The following is a 10,613-nucleotide window of genomic DNA, read 5'->3' on the forward strand; positions in this document are numbered from 1 at the left end:
TTATTGAGGGATTTTCTAAGTTGGCGTTACCGTTGACAATGTTGACTAGAAAGGGGCGAGCATTTGTTTGGGACTCAAAGTGTGAAGAAGGTTTCCAAGAGTTAAAGAGAAGGTTAACTACTGCTCCTATTCTGATATTACCGAGTTCGTCGGAATTATTTGAGGTTTATTGTGATGCTTCATTGTTGGGTTTAGGTGGTGTGTTGATGCAGAATAAGCAGGTTATAGCTTATGCTTCGAGACAGCTAAGGGTTCATGAGAGGAACTATCCGACACACGATTTAGAGTTGGCAGCTGTGGTATTTGTTCTGAAGTTGTGGAGGCATTATTTGTATGGGTCAAGATTTGAAGTTTTCAGTGACCATAAGAGTTTAAAGTATTTGTTTGATCAGAAAGAGCTGAATATGAGACAGAGGAGATGGTTAGAGTTTCTGAAGGATTATGACTTTGGTTTGAATTACCATCCGGGTAAAGCAAATGTAGTAGCTGATGCATTGAGTCGGAAATCATTGCATATGTCTATGTTAATGGTTAAGGAATTGGATTTAATTGAGCAGTTTAGAGACTTGAGTTTGGTGTGTGAGAGTACTCACAATAGTGTTAAATTGGGAATGTTGAAGTTAACAAGTAGTATTCTGGATGAGATTAGAGAGGGTCAGAAATCTGATATGCTTTTGGTTGATAAGTTGACTTTAGTGAATCAAGGTCAGGGTGGTGAATTCCGAGTTGATGAGAATGGTGTTTTGAGATTTAGTAATCGGGTGTGTATTCCAGATGTTACAGGACTTAAGAAGAGTATTCTTGAAGAAGGACATCGTAGTGGTTTGAGTATTCATCCTGGAGCTACGAAGATGTATCATGATTTGAAAAGATTATTTTGGTGGCCGGGAATGAAAAGAGAAATTGCAAGTTTTGTGTATTCCTGTTTGACTTGTCAGAAGTCAAAGATTGAGCATCAGAAGCCGTCTGGGCTAATGCAACCGTTGGCTATTCCAGAGTGGAAGTGGGATAGTATCAGTATGGATTTTGTTTCGGGTTTACCGAGGACGAGTAAGAATTTTGAAGCCATTTGGGTGATTGTTGATAGATTGACGAAGTCGGCTCATTTCATTCCGATCAGAATGGATTATCCGTTAGAGAGGCTAGCTGGGTTGTATATTGAGAAGATTGTAAGTTTGCATGGTATTCCGTCGAGTATTGTTTCGGACAGAGATCCTAGATTTACATCGAAGTTCTGGGAAGGTTTGCAGAGAGCTTTGGGAACTAAGCTGAGATTGAGTTCTGCATATCATCCGCAGACTGATGGTCAGACTGAGAGGACGATTCAGTCATTAGAAGATCTTTTGAGAGCTTGTGTTTTGGAAAAAGGAGGTGCTTGGGATTGTTATTTGCCTTTGATTGAGTTCACCTACAACAATAGTTTTCATTCGAGTATTGGTATGGCACCGTTTGAAGCTTTGTATGGTAGGAGATGTCGGACACCTTTATGTTGGTATGAGTCCGGTGAGAGTGCTGTGGTTGGACCGGAGATTGTTCAACAAACTACGAAAAAGATTAAGATGATTCAGGAGAAGATGAGAATTGCTCAGAGTCGTCAGAAGAGTTATCATGATAAGAGGAGGAAGTCACTTGAGTTCCGAGAGGGAGATCATGTGTTTCTTCGTGTTACTCCGATAACCGGTGTTGGTCGAGCTTTGAAGTCGAAGAAGTTGACACCTCGATTTATTGATCCTTATCAGATTTTGGAGAAGATAGGAGAGGTAGCCTATCGCATCGCTTTACCGCCGTCGCTTGCGAATTTGCATGATGTTTTTCATGTGTCTCAGTTGAGGAGATACATTCATGATCCGTCGCATGTTGTCCAAGTAGATGATGTACAGGTGAGAGATAACCTGACTGTTGAAACATCACCTATGAGGATCGAGGATCGAGAGTTGAAGCAGTTGCGGGGTAAAGAGATTGCCTTAGTGAAGGTAACTTGGGGAGGACCAGCAGGTGGCAATGTGACTTGGGAACTTGAGAGTCAGATGAAGGAGTCTTATCCGGAGTTGTTCGCTTGAGGTATGTTTTCGAGGACGAAAACTCTTTTAGTGGGGGAGAGTTGTAACACCCCGATAATAATATGTATTTATTTAAATTAAATTAATAATATGTTTATTAATTTAATTAGAATATTTGAATTATTATTATTATTATTATTTTGGAATAATAATTATTGGGATAATTATTTAGTGGAATAATATTATTGGAGTATATAAGTTGGAATAATAAAAAGTCCCAATTTTTGGAAAAAGGTTTTCACGTGAAAGGGGAAAAGAGGCAGAAAGGGCAAAAAGCCAGAGAACGAAGGTTGAAGGAAGGAGAAGCTTGGAGCTCGGAAGCTGCCGGATTAACTCAGGTAAGGGGGGTTTATCATCGATTAACGGGTATTATGGGATGATATGTACTGGGTAGTAATAGACCATTGTTTTACCTCTGATTGGATGATATATGTTGAATTTGTGAACTTTGGAGATGAACGAAAATTTGGATTATAATTGACGAAATTCGTAGGAATTAGAGGTAGAAAGGTTAGAAATTTGTGAAATCGAAAGTGTATGATTTCGTGTTAGATGATATGAATGAATTGTGTATGAAATTTGGACTGTAGAAGGTTGAATTGGATAGGTCTCGTAGCAGAGAAAGCCATTGCAGATCTGAGAGCTCTGGTCTCTGGTCATACGCGTATGGCACTAGGCAATACGCGTATGAGATGTTGGTACGCGTATGGGGGAAGCCTTACGCGTATGGGTGGAAAAGATGGCATTTTGAACGTGAATTGGTCTCTGTTGGTACGCGTAATGGGAGATTGTTACGCGTAGCGTACGCGTATGGGATAGGTGGTACGCGTATGAGTTGGGCGAGGAAATGCGCAATACGCGTAAGAGAGTAGGCATTACGCGTATGGAGTTGGCCAGGTTTGGGCAATACGCGTATGGCATGGACAGTACGCGTATGGGCAGAGTTGGGATTTTCCTGAACTGTTGTTGTGCAGTTTTTGGTTGTTTAGGCTGAGTGATGTACTTAGCTGAGATATGATGTTGTAGGGATCGTTTCCCGTTGTTTTGAGTGGTATAGGTATTAGTAGAGCGGGCTAGTACTGTGTTGATTATGTGGCATGATATGATATGCTTTTGTGATTAATTATGTTGATAATGTGTGATGGTATACATGATGATGTGAATGTATACGTTTGTGAATAGACTGTATTATGGCTTAGAGTGTGAGCATGTGTCTATTCTTGATTGTTGTTGATGTTGCATTGCTAGGTGATTAGCATGCATGTTGTGGCCCATTTGGGGTGGTAGCTAATTCCCATGGTGAGGAATTAGTGAGTATATCATTTGATTGTTGTTGTTGATGTTTGCATGCTAGGTGATTAGCGTGCATTTCATGGCCCATTTGGGGTGGTAGCTAATTCCCATGGTGAGGAATTAGTGAGTGAGTCACTATGTCTCAAATGAGTGGGACTAGTGAGCTTGGTAGCCGTGCCTGGATTTGGACGGTGAGGTTGAACTATATGTTCACAAATAGTCGGTACCGCATGCATAGAGTCTCATTGCATAATGAATGTATGGCATATAATATGAATGGATGTATTCCAGTATTATATGTGTATTGTGTGTTGTGTTATTGATGTTGAATATGGTTGAGAATCTACTGTTGAGTATGATATTTGAACGAATATTGCTGTTGCTGACTGCGTAGTCTGATTAGGGTGAATTAATGTGTTAATTACTTGGCATTACATATTATTCTATAATGCTTATTATATTGATTGAGGAACTCACCCTTACGCCTATTTTTCAGGTAACGAGAAATGAGTTGAGTAGAAGCTTATGCTTGGAGTCTAGAGTAGTTTCTTATGGGTCATGCTCTGATAGATGTAACATCGGGAGGGAATGTTTTAATTAATTTGATATTGGTTGTTGGATGATTTACATGTATAGTGTTACATGTTTTACATTGATGTTGAATTTGATTCCGCTGCGAATTATGCAAAAGACCTTATTTTGATTTAAATAAATGAGCATGACAGGATATTTGATGAATGTAGTGAAATGAATTGTGTGACACCCTTCGGGGCATAATTACTCTGATGAATATATATGTGTATTTTAATTATAATAATTTGGGGTATTTAGAAGGGTGTTACAAATATCCACAATGCATCAACACATGGTGTGAGCAAAGTGGATGACACACTGAGTAGCAGGAGATGGATTACACATCTCTTTTATCTGCCAATTGCCTCATAAGAGGACTTTTCCTGCTTGGCACAAAGATAAACAAACACAAGCATTGCCTCTTAAGGAGGACTTCAGACAGGTGCCTGCCCACATAACAGGAAAAGGCTTCCAGACTACATGAAGTCAGAGAGTTATACCTCAGTGGTTAAGCAACCAAGCAAAGAAAAAGCAAGTTCAAAAGAACTCAAAGCAACTTAAGTACCTGAAAAAATCTAACCCAATCAGTATACAATTCAATCAATCAAACAGACAAACAACAGTCAATCACACAATCAGACAGATAAAGCATTAGGCAACAATGTGCAAGACACAAGCTCAATGGAACTTGTTCTCAAAACCTACAAAACAGCTCAATATTAGCCAACATCAATCAACTAATCAACTCAAATGAGTGAGCAACTCCAATCATGGCAATGTGCTTCTTAACCTGAAATCCACAACCCAAACAGTGAGTCCAAACCACTAGGTCAAAGCCTAGGGTCAAAAGAGGGTCAAACATTCAAAACAGAACATGAAATTTAACATGAATCAACTTCATTCAATCAAGAACACATTCCAAAAGGTCTCATATCAATATAATTAACCAAAAGCATTTCATGAACCAAACATGGCAAGGTATGCAAATTGTGACCACATTGTGACATCAGAAGCAATAAATGCACATTAAATCAAAAATGATTCAAATAATCTTGGCAAAATTCATGAGTAAACAGGACATACAACATGATCATCACACAAAAAATTAGAGGCATTGGACATCAATAGGCATGGCAATCACATTGCATAGGTCAAAACAATCACGACAAGCACATGTGTGACACCAATTGTCACACCAAATTAGCATAGGCATAAAACGAAGATGGATCATTGTAAAAACCTTAAACCAAAGCCAAAACAACATTCAACATGTCTAGAAATAGTGTGCAAAAATTCAGAAGCATTGGATAAGAAACAAGCATTTTGTGATCAAATGAAGTTCAAAGCCATTTAAAAGCTCAAATGTGACCAACCAGAATGAAAAATCTCAATTAAATCAGAAATGATTCCAAAAATTCCACCAAAATCATGAGCAGTCACAACATCCATAACATGCCTCATACAAAAAATCAAGGCAATTGGATATCATTTGGCATGGCAAACTCATCATTCAAGTTGGACATCACAAGGTGTGACACAAATTGTCACACCTAACTTAACATATTCATAAAACAGCAATGGTAAGTGATAAAAATACCAAACCAACACCAAAATGTCAAGCAAAATGTCTAGTTATAGCATGCAAAATTTCATGAGCATTAGATCAAAAACCAGCATTTCACAAATGATATAGCAAGGCAATGTCAAGAATGGACACATGTTCAAATCTCCTAGCACCAAAAGATATTCAGCCATGCACAATTTATGGAAAAATGATCAAAAAATAATAGACAGAAAATGCAACACAATGCAAAAAATCTCATGATTTTTGGATGATTTTTCAATTAGATATGAATTTTGTAAGATGGAAAAAAAATAAAAAATGATGTATGAAGCATGGTATGAAAATATGAGGGAAATGGAAAATATCATGAAGCATTCAAAATAATTGGAACCGCGGGGAATCGAAGCAAGGCACAATTCAAATAATGGCGCGCTCAATGAAACGACAGCGTATTGCCTCAAACCCTAAAACACGTGCATGCATGGTAATTGGAATTCGCAGGTAAATGGGATGAACTGGCAACAGAATTCGCAAGAAAACGTATGCATTTCATGGCAAAATTCGCAGGTAATTATGAAACAGTATGAACACATGAAGATCTTCATCCATGAATTTCCAGAAAAATTCAACACGTCCAGAAATTAAAAATGAGCATATCATTGTGAAGATCCTTCAACATACATCACGAATCCACAAACAAATCAACAAGAAATAACTAAATATGCATGGATCGAAGTGAAGAAGATTCATCAACAAAAGTTCCAACAACCATATCTCACTCAAAACAGCATGGATTTGCTCGATTCAAAGCTCAACATACTCAGCATAAAAAGATCAACAACAATAGCATAATAGATTTCAAAATTAGGAGATTCGATTCATGACCTCTTGAAGACCAGATCTGGGATTGGAGGGATTCAGGCTTTGTAATGGCTTCAATACTCCTCTATAATGCTTGTGCAAGTGAATGGAAGAGAAATTGAGACTTAATTGCACACGAATCTACCAGAATTTCAAATCACCATTGTTGTTCAAGCTTGATGTAGGCTTTAATGCAGCTCTGTTTTCTTCGAATCCACGTACCAATCTCCTCAATAACACTTCAGGAACCAAAATCAAGCAAGAGAAATGGATTGAATGTGAAGAAATTTGAAGAAAATTGGAGAGAAAAATTTTGAGAAATTTTCTAGATCTGAAAAAATGGTTGTTGTTAATGCTGAAACAGTTAGGGTTTGCTTATATATGTCCCACTAATCACTCTTTTAATCATGCTTAGGCCAATGGTTAAGTGTAATTAGCAAAATGAGGTGTAAGTGTAAATTGGTATTTTCACTCTTGTGCATGGGATGCATGTGAACAATGCACGAATTGTGATTCATTTTCATTCAAAATGCTGTTTTGGAGCCAAAGGCAATGGTGAAATGTGCAAATGATGTACAAAATTTGAATTACATAATTTCCCTCCAAAAATCAAGTGTATGACCAAATGCTCATGTGATGATAATTGGTGTAATGCAATGCATGATTTGGAAACTAGAGGTCAAAATAAGAGCAATGCAAAAAGAGCCATCCCATTTGGAGTGAAATCAAAACAAAATCATTACCATAACAACGCTCTGAGAACCTCAATATGTTAGATCAGGATAAAATACCTATTATACCGATTCCTTGAACTTTTAGTTCTATGGCAACCCCAAGTAGTTTATACAGAAGTCAGCACCATCTTAATAGCAAACTACGTGGAGAGCCGATGAATATAAGTGAATGATCCCCAAAAGTAACCTAAGATATATAAATATATCAAGAAATGCACTAAGTAAATTAGGTGATCCTTACCAGATCATTTAATCTAAAGGTTGCAGATCATGCAAAAGCACAATACGAAAGATCCATTATGAGTTGGTTCAGTAGGAATCTGGTACTGAACTTGGTAGGGCGGACTACGGTTCGATCCCCCGCAATTTGCAATGGACTGAATAATGAAGTTATCCGACTTATGTACCAGAACTTCTAGCTAAAAGCGGATCATAATCACTAACCGGTTACTCCACTATGTGCGCGAAAAGATAAAGGGCTTAATGTGATTTCGCTAGAATGAAAACGGGTAAGATAAGACCAAAGGAACCAGGATAGCTATCATAGGGTACTTGAACTGATTTGCATAAGGTAGGGTTATCTAAGTTGTAACGGTAGTTGTTGATGTCAAGATTAAACTCAAGTCCTCCCAAACAAAAACCCATTTGCAACCTAGTACGAATTGATGTGTGCTTTGAAATTTCATCTGGCTAAAACTTTTAACAAGTTCTATACTGAATTTTGCTTGAGGACAAGCAAAGATTTAAGTATGGGGGAGTTTGATAACACGAAATTATATCACATTTTAAGACTTAATTCAATTAGATTATATTATCATTTACTTTAGTTTATCTCATTTTATCAGATATTATGCAGTATTTCCTTACTATTTATGTCAGGTATCCATTTTGAAGCAAAAGTGAAAAAGAGAAGAAAAGGAGGTGTAGAAAGGAGTAAAAAGGAAACAAATATCAAAGACCAAGCCCAGCCCAAAGAAAGCGCACGTTGTGCCTGTGACGGGCGTCACAAGGGTTGTGACGAGCGTCACACTAGAAGCACCACTGTGACGAGCGTCACACATGGTGTGACGAGCGTCACACCATTCCACTAGCTTTTTGGCGCAAGTCACGCCCTCAGAAAGACTTGAAGAGGAACGTTGAGAAGTTGGTCTCCTATATCCACGCCGCGCATGTAGCCACGTTGAAGAATGGGAGAAACGGAATGCAGTTACCAACACTATTATAAATAGCCATCTCACAAACCTAAAACGGAGACCAGTTTTTCCACGCTCACATTGCCGAAGCTCTGCCAAATTTTATTTTCACGCCTTTTGCTTATTTTTTTCTTTTCCAGCATTGTTTATTTTATTTATTTCTTTTGCAAGCTTTACATTCTTTTTCCCTTGCAAATTTGCCTTTCCAGTTTTAGCTTTTAGATATTTTTCGCATAATAGTTTCTACACCGGAAACTATTGTGCAACTTTATACTGGATTTAACCTTACGTTATATTCCAGTTTTATTTCCTTGATTTAATTTACTGTTTAATTGAAGAATCCAAGAACAAATCCTACCGCCTTGTGGTGGAGTGTTCAAGACCATTGTATTACGCATTCAGGTTCTTTAATTGTTATTTAATTTTTAAAGTTTTATTTTATTATTTATCTATATTATCTGCCTGGAATGAGTCTGTTTATGCATGATATAAATTCTTATTTATTTAGCATGTCTGGCTAATTTGCCTAGGTATCGGTATGTAAAGTAAGCAGAATAAGGGATCAAGACTGAGTCGGTCTACCTAAACTTAAAATCAAAATCAATCTTTTTACGGTCTCAACTTATAGGTTTAATAACAAGATTTTTTACAAAAGTAAAAGACATAAAGAAGTTAAAATCAATAGAGCGAGAGTTTGAGATTTTAACTGGACAGTGTAAGTTAGGCATTAATTCTAGATCAGGGCGAGAGCAAGTTTTAGAGTTAATTAAATTCTGACCTTTTCCAAAAAGTATTTTTAAAGATTGAATGTGAGGACGAGAGTTAAGCATTTGGATTTAATTATATAACCTAAGTCAACAGAGCGAGAGTTTGAGATAAGGGTGTTTAAAACGGTCAGTATTTTCTTAAAAAGAGTTTCTGCAACTTCATTGCTTTCAAAATATGGTTTTTGACTTAATTATAAGTGACAGCAACATTAATATAAAATCATGGTTTATTCAACAGAGCGAGAGTTTGAGATAGAACCTTTAACCAATAAAGTTAACCGAAACGATTCATTTTAAAACCAAGAAACCGACAAAGACTTGATTCCCTAGTTTTGACGAACTACATACTGATATCCGTCTTATTAATATTTAATCTAGATATTAGTTTAGCTCTTAGTTTTCCCCAAACAATCGAACATTTTCACCTTAGATTTACGTAGTAACCTTAGATAACGGTATATCGATTCATAAGTCCCTGTGGGATCGATATCTTTTAAAACTACGCGATAGAACTGTGCACTTGCAGTTTGTATCCCATTCTCGACTCACCCAGTCGAGCAACCAAGTTTTTGGCGCCGTTGCCGGGGACTTTTATTCAATCGATATCGTAACTCTTCCGTTACGCTGTAGAGACTAAGGTTTCTTTTTCTTCTATTTTCTTTCTTTCGTTGATTTGTATGCCACGCACTCGCTCTCAAGGCGAACCGCTCTATTTACGAATCAACGATATCGAACTATATCTCCGAGTCTTACGACGAATTCGGGAATATCGTGCTGAAAACAATCTCCCTCCTATAGACCTTCCTGATCTCAAAGATTTTCCTTCTTTAACCGAGATGGCAGAACCAGCTCGTGCTCTTAGAGATTACGCCGCTCCATCGCAAGATGAACCGCATTCAAGTATTGCTCCGCCCGCAATCGAAGCAAACAACTTTGAACTTAAACCTTCGTTGTTGCAGGCTGTGCAACAGAACCAATTCTCTGGAAATCTTACCGAAGATCCAAACCTTCATTTATCCGTATTTGTCCAATACGCTGATACTGTTAAAGCTAATGGTGTCACTTCAGAGGCAATTCGACTTCGTCTTTTTCCTTTCTCATTAAGAGATAGCGCTAGAAGATGGCTTCAATCTCTTCCTTCCAACTCAGTCACCACATGGAACGAGTTGAAGAAAGTTTTTCTTGCCCGATATTTTCCACCAAGCAAAACAGCTATGTTAAGAGCCCAGATAAACGGATTTAAACAGAAAGACAACGAGTCTCTTTTCGAAGCATGGGAAAGATACAAAGACATGATGAGACTTTGCCCACACCATGGTTTGGAAGACTGGTTAGTAATTCACACATTTTATAATGGTCTCTTATACAATACAAGGTTAACAATAGACGCCGCTGCAGGTGGTGCACTAATGAACAAACCTTACGCTGATGCTTACCAGCTTATCGAGAGCATGGCCCAAAACCACTATCAGTGGGGAACCGAACGAACGAATGTGGAAAAACCTCAACCGAAAACTGGCATGTACGAGATAAGTAACCTTGATCACGTCAATGCAAAAGTGGATGCT

At 37.8% G+C, this 10,613-nt stretch overlaps 1 pseudogene; it reads right to left on the minus strand.

Moving 5' to 3' along the window:
* Positions 1 to 10,266: 10,266 nt before the first annotated feature.
* On the minus strand, positions 10,267 to 10,366 carry LOC127099053 (uncharacterized; annotated as a pseudogene).
* Between the last annotated feature and the right edge of the window lie 247 nt (positions 10,367 to 10,613).

The sequence above is a fragment of the Lathyrus oleraceus genome, chromosome 6 (genome assembly GCF_024323335.1).
Source record: "Lathyrus oleraceus cultivar Zhongwan6 chromosome 6, CAAS_Psat_ZW6_1.0, whole genome shotgun sequence".
Classification (NCBI taxonomy): domain Eukaryota; kingdom Viridiplantae; phylum Streptophyta; class Magnoliopsida; order Fabales; family Fabaceae; genus Lathyrus; species Lathyrus oleraceus.